At 38.9% G+C, this 22,279-nt stretch overlaps 1 protein-coding gene across 2 annotated transcripts in view; it reads left to right on the forward strand.

The window, feature by feature from the left end:
* Rtl4 (retrotransposon Gag like 4) overlaps positions 1-22,279 on the forward strand; it is a 364,780-nt gene that overhangs the window by 115,230 nt on the left and 227,271 nt on the right. The window lies entirely within an intron of this gene.

Genomic DNA, 22,279 nt, shown 5'->3' on the forward strand with positions numbered 1-22,279 from the left:
CCTTGCCACTAATATGGAGAGAATTTCATTGTTATGCTGATGGTAACATGATGCTAACAATCTGTTTGCTGAGTGTCTACTAGGTGCCAGGCACATAACCTACCCTTTGTACACAACATCATATTTCTTTAGCAATCTTTATAGTATTTATTATTATTATTATTATTATTATTATTATTATTATAACTTTTCTTATAAAGTGGTTGAGGTGAAATGAGTATTTAAAAACTGTCAAAGGTGCTGTAGCTATAGTTGAACAGTACTGAATGACTCTGTGTTCATAATCACTGACCAACTCCATTACCTAATCTGTTGTATTCTTCTCAGCTCCAGCCTGTGTATGACCTTTTGTCTTGCAGTTGACATTGTCCCCTCAGCAACATTACAAAGGTTTTACCAGTCTTATTCATGAGTAACAAAACACAGCCTTCATTCACAGGCAGATGCTGGGCACTTTGCCAAAATAATGGCCCTGACAGGAACCATCTTCCAATCCTTCTGCATTTGGACAATAGATGATGAAAAAAGACAGCCAGAAAACTTTAAATCTGACTTTGGAGTTGCCCTCTACATATTCCCCCGAGGAGGTCTTAGAATGAGTCATTGACTTTCCTGACTGCATTTAGTGATCCTTAGAGAGAAAATGTTCCTTAGTTTTGGCATTGAACTTTCACAGCACTCCACTTCCAGTGACCCCAATACCTTGAGAAGATACCGCTGCTCTGGGCATAAAAAATGTGTTCTTCAAATAACAGCAAAAAGAGCAACAGCAAAACTAAACAATAAAACCTGAGCAGCCTTTATTGTGATACAATAAACCATGTCTGTATTTCTATATACTCTTAGTTTTAAGTAAATGTTGAAGTTGGGAAGGCTTTTAGGGATATAGTTCATTCTTTGTAGCTTCAAATGACAAAAAGCAGGTTCATCAAGTAGAAAAGACATCTTCAGACTCTGTTATTGCCAGAGTCTTTTCAATATTAATTCATGTGTTTTACAGCTCGTGTATAAGCTCCTGAAGACAAGAACTTGTCCTGTATTTTTTTGTATGTCTATGAAATTCTTAAGGGTACTTGGCATGCAGTATATTGTCTACGAAAATGCAAAATAGATCTACCACATGAGTCAGCTTTACCACTCCTGGGAATGTACCCAAAGGAATCAATGTTATCATACAATAAAGACACCTGCATATACACATGAATTATGAACCAAAGGCTGTGGAGCTCCCAGCTGGATTAGGCCCTCTGGATAAGTGAGACAATTGAATAGCTTCAACTGTTTGGGAGGCACCCAGGCTGTGGGACCGGGACCTGTCCTTAGTGCATGAGCTGCTTGTTTGGAACCTTGGACTTACACAGGGACACTTTGCTCAGCCTGGGAGGAGGGGACTGGATCTGCCTGTACTGAATCCACCAGGTTTAAATGAATCCCCAGGGAAGTCTTGGCCCTGGAGGAGATGTGAATGGAGGGGAGTGGATTTGGGGAAGTTGGGGGGGGGCGCGGGAGGGGGGAGGACAGGTGAACCCATGGCTGATGTGTAAAATTAAAACACAAATACAATAATAAAAAAAGACACCTGCATATAAATGTTTATAGTGGTAATACTCAGAGCTGCCTAATCATGGAATCAGCTTAGGTGTCCACTAACATATAAATTGATTAAAATGGATTGTATAAAAGTGTTATACATTATATATATTTCATTTACCATGAGGAAGTTTTATTCAGCCATATAATTCTTTCTTCGAGAGTTCAGAGTTAGTAAAATCTTTGTTCTCATAGATGGTAGACTGCAGGAATGTCTTGTGATTTTTCCTTTTCCTATGGGAAATTCATGGATAACTTTATATCATGACTTTACTATTTTGTTTAATGATCTCTAATCATGTGCTTTCCTTAGATATAATATCAGTTTGTTTTTCCTCTCTGGACTAGGAAGTCTGAGAGTCCTCTAGAAGCCCTGACAGCATCACAAATGAATAGCTGTGTTGGATAGGCAGAACTTCTTATTCTGATTTAAAGTCAATTTTCTGCCCAGGGCAACAGTTTTTATGTACTGATCTGAATAGACTGCTGAAGTAGAGGCTCACAATTCACCTTTTACCCAAATAGGGAAATCTTTATTCCCATACTTAAAAAATGAATTTCTATAACCACCCAGAGAAGGAATTCCAAAATAGAATTAGAGAGTGAATGTGGGACTTGGAAGATAAGGATGGTACAAAATGATGAGCCAATGTAGAGCAGACTTGCACAAATCTTAGTGGTATGTAGCCTTCCATGTTTTCCAACTCTACTTTCTCCCTCCATACTACTTTTGCTTCTTCTCCAAGTGAAATATAATTGTGATTAGAAAATTAGAAGAGGTGATTAGAAAATAAGGGCTCTGGCCTCATGCATATATTAATGATATTGTCCTAGAGTAGCTTCGTTACTTTAGGAGTGAGTTCCAGATAAAATAGGATGGCCCTGCCTGATTTCCCTTCTGCCTTGTAATGCCAATCTGCACTTCTGCCATGTTTTGATGCAGAGTGAAGTCTCTCTCTAGACTTTGACACATTGGCATTGGACTCCAGAAATGTAAGAAACAAATCTGCTTCTGTATAAATAACCTAGCCTGTAACATAAAACACACTAAAGCTACCAGACACTTGCACGGATTTTGTTGTATTTCTTAGGAAAAAGGAGCTGAGAAAGCAAGTTATTATTACTTTTATAGTTGGCTCACTGATCATATAATTTCATGCCTTCTACTCAAGTTTTTAATATTAAATTAGTTGACTGGTACATATCCGTCTTCTAGATCCATTTACCCTTTCAACTCCTGCTTCTACCATCCCCTTCTACTAACCAAGTTCAAAGGTCCCTGTTTATTCCTAATTGTCAAGATGCTAAAAAGGAAAAGAAAAGAGTAAATAAAAAGAAAAGAAAATGAAGAAGCTGCAGGCTTTGGCTTCAGTGTGAAGACCCCAAAGTTGTCTCTGAAGTCTGAAGTATTTAGAATCAGCACTCTCACTAAAAATGTTTTGCGATGACTTACTATATTGATTATTGGGGGATAAATGTGTTGAATTTTCTACATGAGATTTATACTTTACTTGAGTATCTTGTGTATAATTTTAATTTCTGGAGTTTAGAAGTGTCCACAGTCTCTGCATTAATTAGCAAGTATTGTTAATGCTTAGTTTTCTATGTTGCACTCTTTTCTGAAAGGCAGGTTTTTTTAGGGGGGGTCTTGAGACAGGGTTTCTCTATGTAACAGCCCTAGCTGTCCTGGAACTTACTCTGTAGACCAGACTGGCCTCAAACCTTGAAATCCACCTGCCTCTGCCTGCTGAGTGCTGTACTACCACTACCTGAAGGTAGGTTTTTTAAAAATAATAAAACCTTTACTATTATAAAGAACTTTCAAATAAAAAACCATCCTGAGTAGGATAACCCAGACTTCAAAAGACAAATATTATATGTATTCACTTATATGTGGATGTTAGCTGTTAAGTATTTGACAAGCAGGCTGCAGTCCATGTAACCACAGAGGCTAGGGTATAGAACAAGGAAGGGTGTGGGAGTCTTCTGGAGTGTAGCTTCGACCTGTTGAAGGGTTCTTGGATGAAGGAGAAAGGAATGAGGAAATATTAGATAGAAAGAAAGAGACCATAAGAAAGACAGAGACACAGGATAACTTTGAGAGGGCCCTGAGTCAATACTCAGTCGCCTCGAGGTTTATTCCAAAGGGCTCTTTATACAATGCCAAGGGGTGAGACTAAATTCCTCCCCCTTCAAGATCAAAGCACAACGTACAGCCAAGTGTAGACCCTTCCCAATATCTGGTAACCATGCCCGTGGCCAAATCATCCCATTATTGCAGCTCTGCTGGGTAAAGCAAGCTCAGATTCTCTGACCTTGAGTAATTTGGGCCCTCACAGAAGGGGCAATAGAATAGATATTTCTGGATGGACAGTGTTTGGAGGCTTGGATGAGAAGATCATAAAGGGAAGGGGAAGGGAGAGGGGAGTTCAGGGACAGAATACAGGGAGGGACAGCTAAAACTAAGGGTCAATTGCAGAGTTGTATATATAATGCAGTAACATAATGCAGTAGAATCTTTTTAAAAATATATGCATATATGAAAGAAATCAAAATGGAATTACCAAATAATTGGCGAGACAAAGCCCCAACTAGACATCACTTGTCACCAAATGAAACCATCATTGCCGGAAATTGGTTGCATTGAATCTAGTTGTTGGCCTAAAGGGCCCCATGTAAACTACCCAAACAGTCCAGACCATTGTTAAAGCTATTGGTTGCCCTCCACAAACTGATTGTAAAAGTATATTGCTGAAGAAAACACCTACATAACTCACTGAACTCGGAGAAGCCAAGCTGGTGTCTACCAAGAGCCTTCACCTGTACTGACTAGTGTTCATAGTACTGGGAAGTACTCTGTAAACCACTAAAGGAGAAAGATAAACACCAACCCAGCTATGAACCCTGCAATGTATGATGATGACTTGCCTGCAGGGTATGCTGGTGAAATAGTGACACAAAAGTTGTAGGAATAACCAACCAATATCTGATTGGAACCTATGCTGGATACCATCTGGGTGGCCGGCAACCTGAGACTAGATAGGCCAGAGACATAGGGGAAACCCAAATACTACTGTTCTGCAAATGGAACTTAGCAATAAAATGACTCCTAATGGCTGTACTCAAAAATAAGTATCTTGCTAAGCCATCATCAAAGAAGCTTTGTTCTGCAGCAGATGAGAATAAATACAGAGACCCACAGCCAGACAATGTGCAGAGAGTGAGAGACCTTGGAACACTAAGTCCTAAATGGGATATCTCCATCAAATCCTCAGAGCTCAGGAGTCTCTGCAGAAGAGGAGGCTGGAGGATTATAAGAGTCAGTGGGTATGGAAGATACCAAGGAAACAGGTCTTCTAGGCACAACAGGACTGGTTCACATGTGAATTCACAGAGACAGTGTAATAGACACATGTCCTGCATGTGTCTAAGCCAAATGGGGTCCCAGTGCTGAGAGGGGAAGTAGACACAAGCCTCCATCTTTTGCCCAGAAGCTATCTCCATTTGATAACATATTTAAGGGCAGGCCCTATGCCCAGCAGTAGATAGCAATACAAAATGAATTTGATCCTATTTTTGGAGGTTTTTTTTCTCCCACAGTGCTTTGGGCATTTTCATTCATTTTTTATTAACATTATAGATCTTTTGCTTACAAATTATGGTTTCTTATTTTGTTCTGATGGGTTTTCCATGTGTGCAAATGTGTGTTTTTCAGCATCTGCATGTGTTTCTTCTGCTTTTTATTTGGTTCTTTTTTCTGTTTGTTTGTGTTGTCTTATTCTGGTTTGTTTGTTTTTATTTGATCTTATTGTTATTATTATGATTTTTGATACCTGTTTGTATTCTAATGAGAAAGAAAAAGGAAGGGTGTGGATTTGGTGAGTAAAGAAGTAGGGAGGATCTGGTTGGTGAGGGGAAAGTGTAATCAGAATATAGTGCATGGAAAAAAAAATCAAGTTTAATTAAAAATGATGCTATCAGGCAAAAAATTACGTGAGAAAAATAAGGATACCCAGATTCTACATGTCTAAGTTAACTTCTGTACAGTTAAAATAGTCATTCTTAAGCTGTAGAGATTCACAGTAAAATTTAAACTTTCAATATCAAATATATTTTATGCAATTGTCCACCACAACTAATCCCCAAAAGTCCACAACAGAGTTAAAACTAGTAAAAACAACTAGCTTTATATCATTTTTATAACTCATGTTCCATTACCTTCATTCAGTCCTTCCTCATTTTTAATTTAATATTTAATATTTACCCTTTCTTGTTCTCATTTCTACATGTTGTATTACACTCACAGGTATATTTGTTCACACACACACACACACACACACACACACACACACACACACACACTCCTAACTATACAATTATAACCTTCTCAGTCCATACAATCTTGCATCTATCTTTCTGTCTGTCTATCTATTTACCTAACTATCTATGAATGAACAATTTCAGAGCTGACCACTTAGTACTAGATAGCTAATTAGGAGGCTCTTTCTTATGGAAGACTATTTCTGCCAGTTTCAGTGTTCTTTAGTTGCTGATAGTTCTTTGTTTAGGGGTTGAGGCCCTTTGAAGTTTCCCTTATTAGTATCATCTTTGTTTAGGTCTTATAATTAAGGAGAGAGGAGAGAGATGAATACAGATAGAGAAGGAAGGAGGGGTGTGAAATAACAGTAAGGAACTATGAAAAAGTCATAAGAATCATTTATTAACCTAATATTACAGATTACGTATATAAGTCTGTCTGTACACATACATATATATTTTTGTATTCAACAAACTTTTATTTGAACAATAAGCAGGAAGATGGATTTGACCCAGGGGTCAAAGTCCCTTTCTCTTTGTTTTAAGTATCACATCTGATTTTGAAACATCTACAGTGTATCTATTCATGAATGAGTAATCAAGCCATAGTAAATTATCATATCAGTTGATAAAAGCTGCTTTCATTCTATCAAATGCATTGGCATTTATGAACAAGAAAATTAAGTAATTATCTCTTTTTTATTGAAAATAGGTATTTTTTTCTCACATGATACATCCTGATTATTGTCTCCCCTCCCTCTACTCCTCCCAGGTCCTCCCCTGTAGCTGAAAGTTTTTCTGTGTCCTGCCTGGCCCATGGTGGTGACAAATCTCTCACACACAGCCCTGCAGCCTTTTATAAAATAATCATACAGAGGTTTAATATGAATTATAACTGCTTGTCCATTTGCTCAGGCTTATTACTGACTAGCTCTTACACTTAAATTAACCAATAATTCTTATCTATGTTTAGCCACATGGCTTGGTACCTTTTTTCGGTTCTGCCTTCACATCTGGCTTCCTCTGTGTCTGGCTGGGGACTCCTGACTCAGTCTTCCTCTTCCCAGAATTCTCCTCATCTACTTATCCTGCCTATACTTCCTGCCTGGCTACTGGCCAATCAGCATTTTATTTAACAACCAATCAGCAACACACATCCACAGCATACATAGCGACATCACCCATCACTCGCTACACCCCTTCCTACCTGCATCCACTCCCTTTCTGTCTCTCATTAGAAAACAAACAGGCTTCTATAGGATACTAATAATAAAATAAAATATGATGCAATAATATAGTATTATTCAAAAATCTAACACATTAGAATTAGACAAAACAAACAGAAGGAAAAGAGCCCAAGAGAAATTACAAGAAACAGAGACCTATTCATATGCACATTCATAGAAAATTTTAAAAATTAGTTATTGACCTTTTGTGTTTATTTTTTGAAAACTGTCTACTCAATTAATTAGTCCATTTGTTGATTGGTGAGTTTATTTGCATAATATTTAATTTCTGTAGTTCTCTGTATATTCTGGATGAATTGTCTGAAATCTAGCTGGTAAAAACAGTCTTCCATTCTGTGGGATGTGTGCTCTCCTTACATAGTTTCCTTTGCTCTACAGAAAAATTTTTATTTTCATGCAGTCTGATCTGTTGATGCCTTTGGCTAATTCCTATGGTACTGAAGTGATACAATGACCATGGCAACTCTTATAAAAGAAAGCATTTAATTGAGGGCTTACTTACAGTTTCAGAGGCTTATCATCATGGCAGGGGGCATGGTAGCACACTGGCTGACAAGGTGCTGGAGTAGTTGCTGAGTTCTACATACTATTCAGCAACTTCAGCAGAGAGAGAGAGAGAGAGAGAGAGAGAGAGAGAGAGAGAGAGAGAGAGAGAGCGAGAGAGAGAGAGACAGAGAGAGACAGAGACAGAGACAGAGACAGAGACAGAGAGACAGAGGACCTTGTGAGGGCTTCTGAAACCTGAAATCAGAACTCAAGTGATGCACTTCCTCTAACATGGCCACACCTCCTAGTCCTTCTGATCCTATCAAAGAGTTCCTTCCCTTACCTGCTCACTAAGCATTCAAATATATGAGCACGTGGGGGCCATTCTTATTCAAAGCACCAGAGGTAGGTTTTCTGGCTCTAGTGGAGGCATAATGTCCTGGCTCTTACTGTTTTTATGCTTGCATCTAGGCATCTGGTTTCCAAGGAGTACATTTAATGATTTGTCAATACTAAATTAGTCATATACTTCTGATACAAATGCTACTGTGTCATGATTTTAATTCTAGGTGCTAATATCTGCTCTTTTCTTTGTTGGGTTGTTCTCATGTTCATTGGTTTCTGTTTCCCTCTCTGGTTCTTAGGAGAATGTACTGGCTGTGGGGTTGCCTGGTAAGCAATGCTTCTGAGATCCTGCTAAGTGTGGCCACTGGGTGTCTTTGGTAGAATTGTTACTAGATATTCAGAGCTGACACTAAGGAATGGGGATGGGCTGGAAGGGGGACTTAGAAGGTTCACAGGAGGGAGGAAAGCTTGGTGTGCCACTAAGACCTTTGTATATCCTTGGAACTGGGGACAAAGAGGAACCTGAAGCCACACCGGGTGGTCTGCTACAGAACTGGGAATAGGAGTGTGGGATTGGAATTGGAGGACAAGAGGGAAAGTGAAGAGAGAGCCTACTAGATTTACTGGCAGGTATGGCCAGTGGGTTTCCAGGGAGTGCCTCAGGTGCTGATAGCTGAGAAAATGGGATGGGTTGATGGGGGAAGGCTGTAGAAGATCTGGGTGATTCCTTAGAAATGGAGGCAGGAAAGAATAGGCCACAGCATGTGGTCTGCTACAATGCTGGGGATTAGACTGGGGAACTGGAATTGTGGAACAGGAGGGAGTGTGAAGGTTGCTTACAAGATTCCCTTGTTGGTATGGCCAGTGGATTTCCAGAGAGTCCATTTAATGATTGTTCAATACTGAATCAGACATGTACCTCTGACACAAATACTACTGTGTCTTGATTTATACTGACTGCTTTTATATATTTAAAATTAAACAGTTAACATTTTTGGAAGTCTTATTTTATCTGCATTTGCTAGATATATTGGTTGCAAATTTTTGTTTCTCTAGTTGGGTAGGATAATATCTGCTTCTTAAAATAAAATGATAATTTTCTATTTTCACAAAAAATTAAGTGGAGTTGGCTTTAGTTTTTCTTTTAAATGCTTGTACTTTATTTTGTGTTTTAAAATTAAGATTAAGATTAAATCATATGTATTTATGGAGAGTTGTGATACTTTAGTATTTCTGTGCAGTAATGATCAAATCAGTATAATTAGCATTTCTGTTTTCTTAGCAATTCATCCTTTCTTTATGTTGAGGTTCTTTAAGCTCCAATAGCTCTTTATAAAGCATGTAATAAACTACTGTAGGTACAGAATAAGAATAGATACTTCTTAAAGGAAGATTTTCAAATAGGCAACAGCTTTAAGAAAGGAAGACCAACTTCATTAGCAGTCATAAAAATGCACTTTAAGACCATCATTAGATATAATCATCCCAGAAATGTTTATGACAAAAAAAGGACAAAATAAAAGATGTTTGTGAGAAATTAGTAGAGACATTACAGAAACCAGTATGACATTTTTTTTTTTTAAAAAAGAAAAGTAAATTTTTCGTATTACCTAGCTATCTCACATCTGAGCATATATCTAAAGGAAAAATTACTAGTGCTATATTTCCATGTCCATGTAGTAGCTGAAAGTTGTAGCTGTTGTCAGAAGATTTTCTGTGTCCCAGCCTGCTGGCGGTTGGAACAAATCTCTCCTACTTGTGTCCCCCAAGTAAACACATAGAGGTTTATATGAATTATAACTGCATAGCCATGGCTCAAGCTTTTTTGCTAGCTAGCTCTTATATCTTAAATTAGCCCATAACTATTAGCACTGAGATGGAGCCTCTACAGAGAGGAGAACATGCTCTCCATATATTATACCCATGTGTATATAAATGAGACTTGAGGAAAGAGCCTGGGGCATGCTATTTTTTAATACATCTCTGAGTCCTCAGTCATTCTAGTTGAGATCCCAGTATTAGTATTTACTACAATCCCCAATGCAGGGTTGGGGATTTAGCTCAGTGGTAGAGCGCTCGCCTAGCAAGTGCAAGGCCCTGGGTTTGATCCTCAGCTCAAAAAAAAAAAATACAATCCCCAATGCAAAGGCAGACCTGTGTATTCTCCAGGGGCAGAGAAGTAAAGCAAAGGTGGTGGAATACAGCCAGAAGAAGCATCTTCCCATAACTTTAATTTGGGTCTTGCCTTCTCCAGAGTCTACCATTATGTTCTTTCTGTTTTTATTTTATTCTACTCCAGGACAACATAGGTAATATGCTGGGCCTTCTCACTTGGTCCATGGATATGTCTATGCATGTGCCAGAGGAGCAGCATTGGAATAAGCATCTCTGAATTTGTTTTATTTTTCTTTATTAAGAAAATTTTTACATACCAACCACAGATCCCCCCTCTTTTCCCTCCTCCTGCTCTCCCACCTGCCTTCTCCCCCCAATTACCCCTTAGTCCCTCTTCTGAAAAGGTAAGGCCTCCCATGTGGAGTCAGCAGAGCCTGGTACATTCAGTTGAGGCAGGTCTGAGCCCATTTGTTATTTCAAATATATATATACATATATCACTTTTAGTCCTATATTTCCCAAAAGAAATTTTTCTCCACTTGCCTTTCAATGGTAGTTACAGTACTCTTGAAACTTGTCAAGAACCAGGCAAAGAAAAGCAATACACAAAAAGGAGAGAGGACCAAAATGTACCTATCTCACTGAGAACATACCTGAGAATCAGATAAGAGAGCAAAAGAGCCTCTGAGAAACCAAATTCCACTAAAATGAAAGCCTATAAAGCTTCCTTCTACACAAGAAATATATCCATTTCCAGATACATACTTTTTATTATCAGTTTCCTTTTAAATGTTCATTGATTTATAATACTTTTATTTTTACTATACCTTCATCTACATGCAAGCCAGGCATGGTGGGGCACACCTGTAATCCCAACACTCAGGAGACAGCAGAAGGGCAATTGTGAGTTCAAGGCCATTCTAGGTTACTTAAAATGAGACCCTTTCACAAAAGAAAGAAAGAGAGAGGGAAGAAGCAGGGAGGAGGGGAATAGAGGGATAATAAGAGAAGGGAGGAGAGAAGAAAAGTAAAAGGATTAAAACAAAGACATTATTGAGGGTCAATGAGATGGCTCAGTGGGTAAAGGTGTTTGCCATTAAATCTGACCCTAGATGACTTGAATTCAATTGCTAGATCTCACATGGTGGAAGAAGAGATCAAACTCCAAGTTGTTCTGTGACTTACATGTGAATGCTGCAGTATATGTACAAACATAAACACACACAATAAATGAATGAAAACATTTAAATTATCATCAATATACTGTAAGTTTTTATCCATGATATTATTTTACATAGGTATAAATATCACAAGAAGTTTATATTGATACAATTTACCATACCTATCATATTTATTTATTTATTTATTTATTTATTTATTTATTTATTATCTATCTATCTATCTATCTATCTATCTATCTATTTATTTATTTATTTATTTATTTATTTATTTATTTATTTATTATATGTATATGGTGTTCAGTGAAATGTACCATCATGTCTTTTCCTCATATTCTATTTAGATTATTTGATTCTTATTGTCTATTCAGTGCTGGGAATTATTTTTATATTCAGCATACTAGCCCTATGTTGAACATATGTGTTGCAACTATTTCCCACGCCTCAGTGTCTGTAACTTGTCTCTGAATAGGGTATGTCAAAGACCTTTTTAAAAAAATTTAATATAATACAGTTTATCAAGTTATTCTTTTATGGACTATGCCTTTGTGAATTGTCAGGACTAAGAAATCTTTTCTCATTACAGGAACCTGAGGACTTTTATCTTACATTTTTCTTAAATATTACACTTTTTTGGTTTTGAATTTAAGTTCATGATCTACTTCTAGACATTTTGTATAAGGCGGGAGGTTCAGATCAAGTTTCAGTTTTATGTCCCAAAGCACTAAATAGTTCCAAGATGATTTTTTGAAGAGAGTGCCTATATCTACCATATATATATATATATATATTGTTCAAAATCCTTTGAGTATATCTGTATGAATTAACTTTTGTAGTCTTTCATCTAGTAATTGATTTAAATGTCCAAACTTCCTCTATTGTAATACTTTCTGGAATGGATGTGAGCTTTCTTATAAAGTAGAATGAGTACTTACACTTTAGTTATTCTTTAGCCCATGCTTTTTTCATATACATTTTAGAGGAAGCTTATCTATATTTGAAACAACACTCCCATGAGTTTTTTTATTTTATTTTGGAATATGTTTTTATTTGAACGAAATTATCACTTTTCTCCTTTGCTTTCCTCTCTCAAGCTATCCATCTATAAACCTCTCCCATGTCCCCCACTGTCAAGTAGTCTTGTTTTCTTTATTATCATTGCATAAATATATGTGTATATGTATATGTACACAGATAAAACTTGCTGAGTCAGTTTTGTTATTATTATGTATATGATCTCAATGCTGACTGCTCTACTTTGGATAAAATTCATCCCTGGAAGGGGTGAATTCTCCTTTTCTCAGCAATAATTTCTTGCATGTAGCTCTTTCTCTAGAGGTGGGACTCCATGACATTTTCCCCCTTCCACATTAACTTGTCCATTAATATTACCATTATGAAGGTCTTGTTTGTGTCTATATTTCTAGGAAAAACTGTTTCAAAACAGACCTTTTTTTTCTGGTATTCTGACGCAGACATTCTTTCTTCAACAATGTTCCCTGAAACACACATACATAAATAGCAGCTGCTGTGATGTCGATGTGTCTATTTGGGGCTGGGCTTCCCACAGTCTGTTGGTCTCTGCATTGTGTTTAGTTGTGGGTTTTCTATGCTGTAAAAAGAATCTTTATTTTATAATGAGGGACATTACCTATCTTCTCTGCGGGTATAAGCATAAGAATTAGAATGTAGTAAAGACTTTTAATGGTCTATTAAAGTTATAGTAGTTTTTTTCTAAGATCTATTATTACCCCACAAGTCCAAGGGACCTAACCAATTCCAGGTGTGCTTTCCTGCCTGTTCAGTGTGCCTTAAGTCCAATTAGACAGTGGTTGGTTGTCACCAACACATGAGTGCCACTGATTGCACTTTTGTGCATATCTTGCTATGCTGGTAATTGTTGCAGTTCATAGGTGTTGTAGCTGAGTAGGATTAGTTAATCTCTTTCCTCCTTTGGTAGATGGCATGGTATATCTAGAGCCATAAAAATTAGACTGAAAGAAAGAGAATTTCAGGTCATATTCAGCCCTAATGATGGATACCTGTGTCCTAAGTGTCTGCTGTCTTCACCAATAGGGGCCCATCCTCATCCCCTGAAAGGCAAACAAGGGCTACGTTGATAATCTGTATTATTTTGGGAGTCATTTAGACTACTCTGACCAACTATTTGAAAGGAAATTCTTGTGCCTGGTACTGATTTTTTAATTATTTGATTAGTTAATTAATTTATTTTCATTTATGGTTCTTGTTGGGAGTAGTACCAGCTCAAGTGGCTGGTACATACATATACATACTTCATGTATTGTGTATAATTTTATGAATGTATAAATTAAGATTCCCTAAGAATTTATCAAACAACCTTGGTGCTATTTGTCATTTGTCCCTCATTCTCCTTCTAACTGGAGCCACTTCATATCACCTATAATCCTGCCATTGTCCTCCTAAGACCCCCTCTGTGGTCCTTTAATATTTTCCTAGTTCCTGTGGTTATTCTGTGTTTTGTAGTCATATCTAAGGATTTGAATGTTTGGGTATTACCTCACTGAATATAATCTTTTCTAGGTCCATCCATTTGTGTGAAAATTTCATTTCATTTTTCTTTACAGCGGAATGGTAATCCATAGTGTATACGCACCACATTTTCATTATTCATTACCTTGTTGAAGGGCATTTAATTTGTTTCCATTCTCTGGCTATTGTGAATACAGCCAAAATGAACATTGATGAGCAAGTGTTGGTGCAGTAGGATGTTGAATCCTTTGGGCATTTGCCAAGGAGTGGTATAGCTGAATCATATAGTAAATTTATTTTTAGTTTCTTGAGGATTCTTCACATTGATTTTTAGAGTCTCTTCAGTGTTGTCAGTTGTTTTGTTGATCTTGGCCATTCTGACTAGAGTGAGATAAAATCTCAAAATTGTACTCATTTGTATTTTCCTAATTGATAAGGAGGATGAACACTTTTCAAAGTACTTTGCCATTTTTATTTCTTCTCTTGAAAACTATATGTTAAGATCCCAAGCCCATTTTTTAATCGGGTCATTTGTTTCTTTGGTTTTGATTTTTGCATTGTTTGTATATTTTGGAAATTAATCCTCTGCCAGACATTCTTTCCCATTCTGTGGGCTTCTTTACTCAATTATTTCCTTAGCTACTCAGAAGCTCTTTAGTTTATGAAGTCCCAACTGTCCTTTGCTGGCCTTAATTCCTTGGCACATGGATTCCTATTCAGAAAGTCCTTTCTGACAACTATACCTTGTAGTGCCCTTCCTATACTTTCTTCTATCATTTTAATTGTTCCATATTTAAAATTGTGTTCTCCACTCCACCTGGACATAATTTTTGTACAGGGTGATAGATATGAATTTAATTTCACACTTCTGCATGTGGGCATCACATTTTCCCTGTACCATTTGTTGAAGTTGCTGTTTTTTTTCCTGCTTCTTTGTCAGATATCAGATGGCTGTAATTACAAGTACTCATGGCTAGTTCTTTTATTTGATTCCATTGGTCTACATTGCTGTTTTGAGGCCAGGATTATGTTGTTTTATATATTGAAGTCTGGAATAGCAATCCTTCAAGCATTCTTTTTGTTCACGATTGCTTTTTCTGTTGTGGGTCTTTTTTAGTTCCTTAGAAATTTTAGATTTTTTTTCTATAAAGAATGTTGTAGATTTTTTTTATTTGGACTACATTGAATCTATAAATTGCTTTTAGTTAGATGGCCATTTTCACAATATTAATTCTACCAATCCATGAACACTGGATGTGTTTCCATTTTGGAACTGCTTCAACTCAAACTGGATCAATTTGGGTAAATATGACATTTTGAATTATACAATCCATGTACATTCTATGCTGCTTTATTTATTTAAATCTTTGATTTTTATAAGCAATTTGTAGATTTAAGTATATAATGTTTAGATTAATAATTAAAATAATTTTTGTTGAAAAAATGTAAATTTTGTTGTAGAGCTTTTTTGTTCCATGTATTGATTTTTTAAATATAAAACTATGATTGACTCTTCTATGGGGATTACATATTATGTTACCTTGCCTTTATCTCTGTTTTTGTCTGTAATGTTGTTAATTCTAAGCCTTTTAAACCTTCAGATAATTATCATAGCAAAGAATTGCTTCAGGCTAATACAATATAAAAGTTGATAATGAAAGAGTGGGATACAGTTTCATCACATTGAAATGAAACCTCCTCAAAGCATCAGTGGTGCTTTTTTTGTGACCAAAGGGCATATACATTATATAGTCTCCCAAACATTCTTGTATATAATTCAGGGTCTTCTACAAAGTCATTAAGATCATCTTGTAGCTGAGTGTGATAGCACATGTATACTTTCATAATTTGAGAGGCAGAGAGACAATAGGATTACAAGTTTGAGGGAATACAACTACATAATGAGATCCAGGCTATCCTAGGCTATGCAAAGAGAACTTTTATTTTTCAAGACAGGGTTTTTCTGTTTAGCTTTTGAGCCTATCTTGGGACTCACTCTGTAGAGCAGGCTGACCTTGAATTCACAGAGATCCATCTGCCTTTGCCTTCCAAGTCCTGGAACTAAAGGTGTGTGCCACCACTGCCTGGTAAGAACTTTTCTTTAAAAAAATCAAGAAATATCAATCTTGTAAAAGAGTTGTTTATGCCTTAAGAACTCATACAACTAATGTTATAAATAGACTTATTGGAAAAACTGCTGAAACTATACAATGTCTAGTTAATTAATACAAATGTGTAACTATTATACCTTTACAGTGAGAGCATAAGTTTATTTTAGAAAAGTATCTCTATAAAACAAAGTTGGACACAAATTCATCATTATTTTGTTGATCTCTCTTTTTAATATTATGTATGTACTACACATATATAATATTCCATATATTTTATATATAAAAATACAAAATTTAATATTATATATATATGCCATATATATGTATATGTATATTATTACCAGTTCTCTTCAGCTCCTCCCATTGTGACTTCTTTTCTGTGACGGACTGTGACCCACAATTGTGACGTGAAATGAATACTTTCTCTGCTCAGTTGATTTTGTAAGGGTGTTTTATCTTAGCAATGAGAGATGAAACTAAGATGCCTGAGATGAAGAATGGCAACCTATGCCAACAGCACTAGACACTTACTTGGAGATCACCTTTCTTTTTTTGTTATTTATTGTATTTGTCTTTTAAATTTACACATTAGCCATGGGTTCCCCTGTCCTCCCCCCTCCTGCCCCCCCCTGCTCCCACCTTCCCAGATCCCTTCCCCTCCATTCCCATCTCCTCCATGGCCAAGACGCCTATGGGGGATTCAGCTCAACCTGGTGGATTCAGTACAGGCAGGTCCAGTCCCCTCCTTCCAGGCTGAGCAAAGTGTCCTTGTGTAAGCCCAAGGTTCCAAACAGCCAGCTCATGCACTAAGGACAGGTCCTGGTCCCACTGCCTGGATGCCTCCCAAACAGTTCAAGCTATTCAATTGTCTCACTTATCCAGAGGGCCTGATCCAGCTGGGGGCTCCACAGCCTTTGGTTCATAATTCATGTGCTTTCATTCATTTGGCTATTTGTCCCTGTGCTTTTCCAATCTTGGTCTCAACAATTCACGCTCTTACAGTCCCTCATCTTTCTTGAGAACTGGACTCCTGGAGCTCCACCTGGGGCCTGGCTGAGGATCTCTGTATCCACTTCCATCAGTTATTGGATGAGAGTTCCAGCACAACTGTTAGGGTGCTTGGCCATCTGATCACCAGACTGGATCAGATCAGGCTTTCTCTCAACCATTGCCAACAGTCTACAGAGGATGTATCATTGTGGATTCGTCCAGGTTGTTCATATAGATCTCATGCATTTCTCTGTCATTGGGTGATCCCTGGGTCTTTCCTAGGGTCCTGTTTTCTAGGTAGCCTCCCTGGAGTTGTATAGTAGTCTAGTCATCTTTGTTTTAGATCTAGTATCCTCCCATGAGTTTAAGTTTAAATTGGGAAAGTTTTCTTCTATGATCTTGTTAAATATATTTTCTGTGCCTTTGAGTTGGTATTCTTCTCCTTCCTCTATCCCTATTATTTGTAGGTTTGGTCTTTTCATGGTGTACCAAATTTCTTGCACATTTTGGGTCATGAATTTGTTGGTTTTAGTGTTTTCTTTGACTGATGAATCTATTTCTTCTACCGTACCTTCAACACCAGAGATCCTCTCTTCCATCTCTTGCATTCTGTTGGTTATACTTGCCTCTGAAGTTCCTGTTTGTTTACTCAGATTTTCCATTTCCAGCATTCCTTCTGATAGTGTCTTCTTCATTTTTTCTATTTCCCTCTTCAGGTCTTGGACTGTTTTCCTCATCTGTTTTGTTGCCTTTTCATGATTTTCTTTCAGGGACTTATTATTTTCGTCTGCTTTATTTGTCCTTTCCTCTAGTTTTTTATAGCATTCTTCCCATTTTTTGTTTGTCTGTTCCTCCACTTTATCTTTGATTTCTTCTATATAAGGCTCTAGCCTCTTCATGATGTTACTTATAAGGTTGTTTTCTTCTGCTTCTTCTATTCTGTGATGTTCAGGTCTAGCTGTTGGAGAAGGGCTAGGTTCTGGTGATGCTTCATTGCTCTTTATTTTGTTGTATGTACTTCTCCCTTGACGTCTGCCCATCTCCCCGTGGATTTGTTCTTGGTATTATCCATGTACTTGGTCCAGAGAGAGCTGACAGATTTAGGGAGCCTCTCTCTGGTCCAGATGGAAGCTCTGGGCTGGATGGGAGCTCTGGTCCAGATGAGAGTGCTGGCCAGATAGGAGCTGGGGGTTGGACTCTGAGTCTCAGGAAGTCCCTGGGATCCCCTTATCTTGTCCAGATGGGAGCTCCTCTTGTCCAGATGGGAGTTCCATGGCAGGATGGAAGCTCTGGTCCAGATGGTAGTTCCACGGCGGAGGGTAGCTGGGGGCTCTCTGGTCCAGATGGGAGTTCTGAGGCAGGATGGAACCTGGGGTCTGGTTTCTATTTCTCTGGAAGTGGCTGGGGTCTCAGGCAGATGGGTGTGGGGGCAGGGCGTGTAGGTTGTAGGGTTCACTAGAGGGTCTCTTGGCCAGATGGAAGTTCCAGAGTGGATGGGAGCTGGGGGCTGGTCTCTGAGTCTCAGGAAGAGGCTGGGGTCTGGGGCATATGGGTGTGGGGGCAGAGTGTGGAGATTGCAGGGTCTGTCTGCAGTCTTGGAAAAGGGGAGCCTTCCTGCAGGGCCCACTGAATGGGCAGAAACTGGGGCAAAGTTGGGCAGGTCCTCCAGGGATGGCTGGTGCCCAGGGGCGGGACCCAGGGGCGGTTCCATATTCATCATTATTAATATAGGAAAGTAGATTGAGCATCATGAGATTTCATTTCTCAAAAGTATAGTGTACTTAGATCTTAGAGTGGGTTTGTTGAGAACAAGCTCATATACACAGAAATAGCAGTGAATAAAGTATTCTACATTAATTTCAGCATAAACAAGTTATATTCACCCTTGTAGAAACACTCTTTATTTAAAATGAGTCAATACTGAATTCTTAGATGTATTTACAAGTATATTCCGTCTGTTTTGATCAGAAGCCCATCTCTACCATTGGCTAGAAGATATATTCTTGGGAAAGACACAAATCAGTGGTAAATGAGCTGGCTTACCATTGGCCAGAAAGATTGAGGAGGGTGAGGTGATTGTTGCAATATTACAAAAGGGTAAGTGTTCTAGCATATCCTTTGTAGATGTACGTCATGATTTTATTCTTTCTTCTTTTTCTAAAATTTATTTAATTTTTATGTGCATTTGGTGTTTTGTCTGCATGTATGTTTGTGTGAGGATGTTGGATCTTTGAATTACAGACAGTTGTTAGTTGCCATGTGAATGTGGGGAATTGAACCCAAGTCCTCAGGAAGAACAGTCAGTGCTCTTAACTGCTGAGCCATCTCTCCAGCTCTCTTTCCTTTTTTTCTTTCCTTTTTTTTTCTGTAGGTCATGGTTTTAAATTGCCTCTGCATCTTCCTGCTACAATGATTTGAATGTTGTCTGCACAGGATTAGTATTGACATTTCCCTGTACACATTTTTAATCTTTATTGACTTGTTCTGTTCTCCTGGGGTGGCACGGGATACATGTCTTTCTTTTGGAACACCTGTTGTGAGGTTATTTCCTTTAGCCCTTCCGAAATCAAAGACTTCCATCTCTAAAAGTTAACCGGTGACAGTACTATATAATAATGGAAAAAGTAAACATTTCTTTGTGCTGTTTACTCTTCACAATTTTTTCTCCTGGTTTTTTTTTTTTTTTGTGCCATTCATTGCTTTGCATGGCTGTTCTTATTTTGAATATCCACGTGGCTAGATAAGCAACAGAAAGAGTTGAAAACCTCTAATTACCACTTCTTTCCTACAACTTCTTACTTCTCTGTCAAATCATGAAATTCTGTTATCACTTCTGGTTTCAGTTGATTTGATCTTTCAGCAATTGCTGACAAAGATGACTACATCATCCTTCCTGAAACACTCCCCTCTATAACGTCATGGTACTACATTCTACATCCTGCTGTGTCTCTCCTTTTCTGACAATGATTCTTCTCTGGAACTTGGGTGATCCCCTCTTTTCCTGGCCTCTCATCATTGGGGTTGTCTAGGATTTACTTGTGGCCTAATTTCTCCCAATCTGCCATCATTGACATAGACGATCTGAATCAGGTTTCTAGCTTTTGTCTCATTCCTCTGTGATGATCCCTCAATTGATTGTTGCTCTTGTTCTCCAGATACCTATGTCTCACTACCTTCTCTTTCTCCCAGGCTGACCCTGGTCCTGCTAGGGCGGTGGGGTTGTGGTGATGTCCAAGAGTCCAGAGCACACGGGAAGGTGTGCAGATGCCACCAGGAAGACGACCACCCAACTCAATGGGGCCCTAGGCCCAGCATGGGCTTCCCACCTGGCAGATGGCCATTCCCGGATGGACACAAGGCAAAAGGGCAGGCAGCTGTGTACACTGGTCAGGGCTCCAGGGTCGGCGGCCTGTTTCCCGTGTCCCATGGTCCCATGGTCTAAATATTGAGATGGGAGAGGAGAACGGCTTCCTTCCAAAACCTGGGCCTTGGTAGTGATGGGCATTCAGGTGCATGCTGTCCCACATCATCCGCAGCAGGGGCCACCAGGGCCGGGGGACATCCACAACCTCCACTCAACGGGCGGGCTGTCCAGGTCCCTGAGTTGGGGACAAGGACACATCAAAAGAAGAAACATTGCACCCACCTGCCCTCTTGCCTACCAAACCTAGGCCCGGCCCCCACCTTAACAGTCTCCTAGGCGTCACCAGGCAACCATTCTGACCCACCTCCAGCTCAGTCACAATCTCTCTCCTCTGCACAGTCCTCCACCTCCCAGCCCTCACCTCATGCCTCCTGACCCTACCCTACACAAACTACCAGGCACCACTCAGGAAACTTCTCTTTCCCTTTCCTTTCTCTAACATCCCCAAGACCCTGTCAGGCATGGAACTCTCTGTATCCTCTGGGGACACCCACCTACCTGTGGCAGGGCCTAGGCACACACAGGACTCAGCTCTCTGAAGAGATTCAAATGGACTGAGGACAGGCCACATAGAAGCTAAGGGACAAGAAGCAATTCTCACTCTTGCCACCAGGATGCCTGCAGCACACACCCACCCTGTCTTTCCTCAGTGACTTCCCACAACATTCCAGGTTTCCTCCCACAAACTTCCCTCCTGGAGCCCAAATCCATGGAACAGAAACAAGTGTCCACAGACAGAGTGGGTCTGCCCACCAGCCATCATGCAAAACACAAACAAATAAGAAAACACCCAACACCCCACATGCAGATTCTCATTTGCTCTCCCACCCTCTCTCTCCCTGTTCCCCTGCCCATTTCTCTCTCTCTATCTCACCTCTCTGTCTGTCTGTCTGTCTGTCTGTGTCTGTCTGTGTCTGTCTCTGTCTTTGTCTCTGTCTCTGTCTCTCTCTGTCTCTCTCTGTCTCTCTCTGTCTCTCTCTGTCTCTCTCTCTCTCTCTCTCTTTCTCTCTCTCTCTCTCTCTCTCTCTCTCTCGGCTACATACCAGAAATTTACATAATTTGCTTCATCTTAGTCCTCTACTCTTCTTTTGGCCTTGGTCAATCCTAATTGTGATGATGTTCTATTTTATTTTTTATCTAATTTTATTGGTCCAGTTACAGATCCAAGTTCTTAATGCTGAATCTAAAGAATAGTTTTCAATTTCTCTTTTTTCTTCCAGAATTCATGTTTAATCTGTCATCAGACATCTTTCACTTTACCACATCCCTCCTCCCGCTTGCCTCCATCTTTTCTGCCCCTGAACCTTCCCCATCCCCTCCTCCAAAAGGGTAAGGCCTCCCATCAGAAGTGAGCAGAGCCTGAAACACTCACTTGAGGCAGGACCAAGCCCCTCCCCTGCATCAAGGCTATACACCATAGGTAATGGGTTCCAAAAAGCCTTGAATACTTTCTGTAGTCTGTACTGAGAACTCTAGTTTAAGCTACCATCATTATCATTATTAACTTAAATTATAGAACTCAATCTTCTCGATGCTTTCTTAGTTCTCTTTTATTTATTTATTTCACAAACAACCTCAGGACTAGGCTTTTTCCCTTCCTTCTTTCCTTTCTTCCTTCCTCTCTCCCTCCTTCCTTCCTTCCTTCACTCCCTCCCTTATTCCTTCCTTCCTTCCTTCCTTCCTTCCTTCCTTCCTTCCTTCCTTTATCTATTTCTTTTTTCTTTCTGAATACCAAACCAAATTTTATTAATGTGATGGATCAGACAATATAAGAAAGATGCATACTCTATGTAATACATGGAAACCTTATACAATTTAAAAGGCTGGTGAAATGTCTCATTAGGTAGTGGGCTGGCTGTGCAAGACTGACTACCTGAAACTGATCCCTGAACCCAGGCTGGGCTTGTCAATGCAAGCTCATTCATGTTTCAACTCAAAATTGTCTCTCTAAAGTCAGAATGAATC

Source organism: Onychomys torridus, chromosome X (assembly GCF_903995425.1).
Source record: "Onychomys torridus chromosome X, mOncTor1.1, whole genome shotgun sequence".
NCBI lineage: Eukaryota > Metazoa > Chordata > Mammalia > Rodentia > Cricetidae > Onychomys > Onychomys torridus.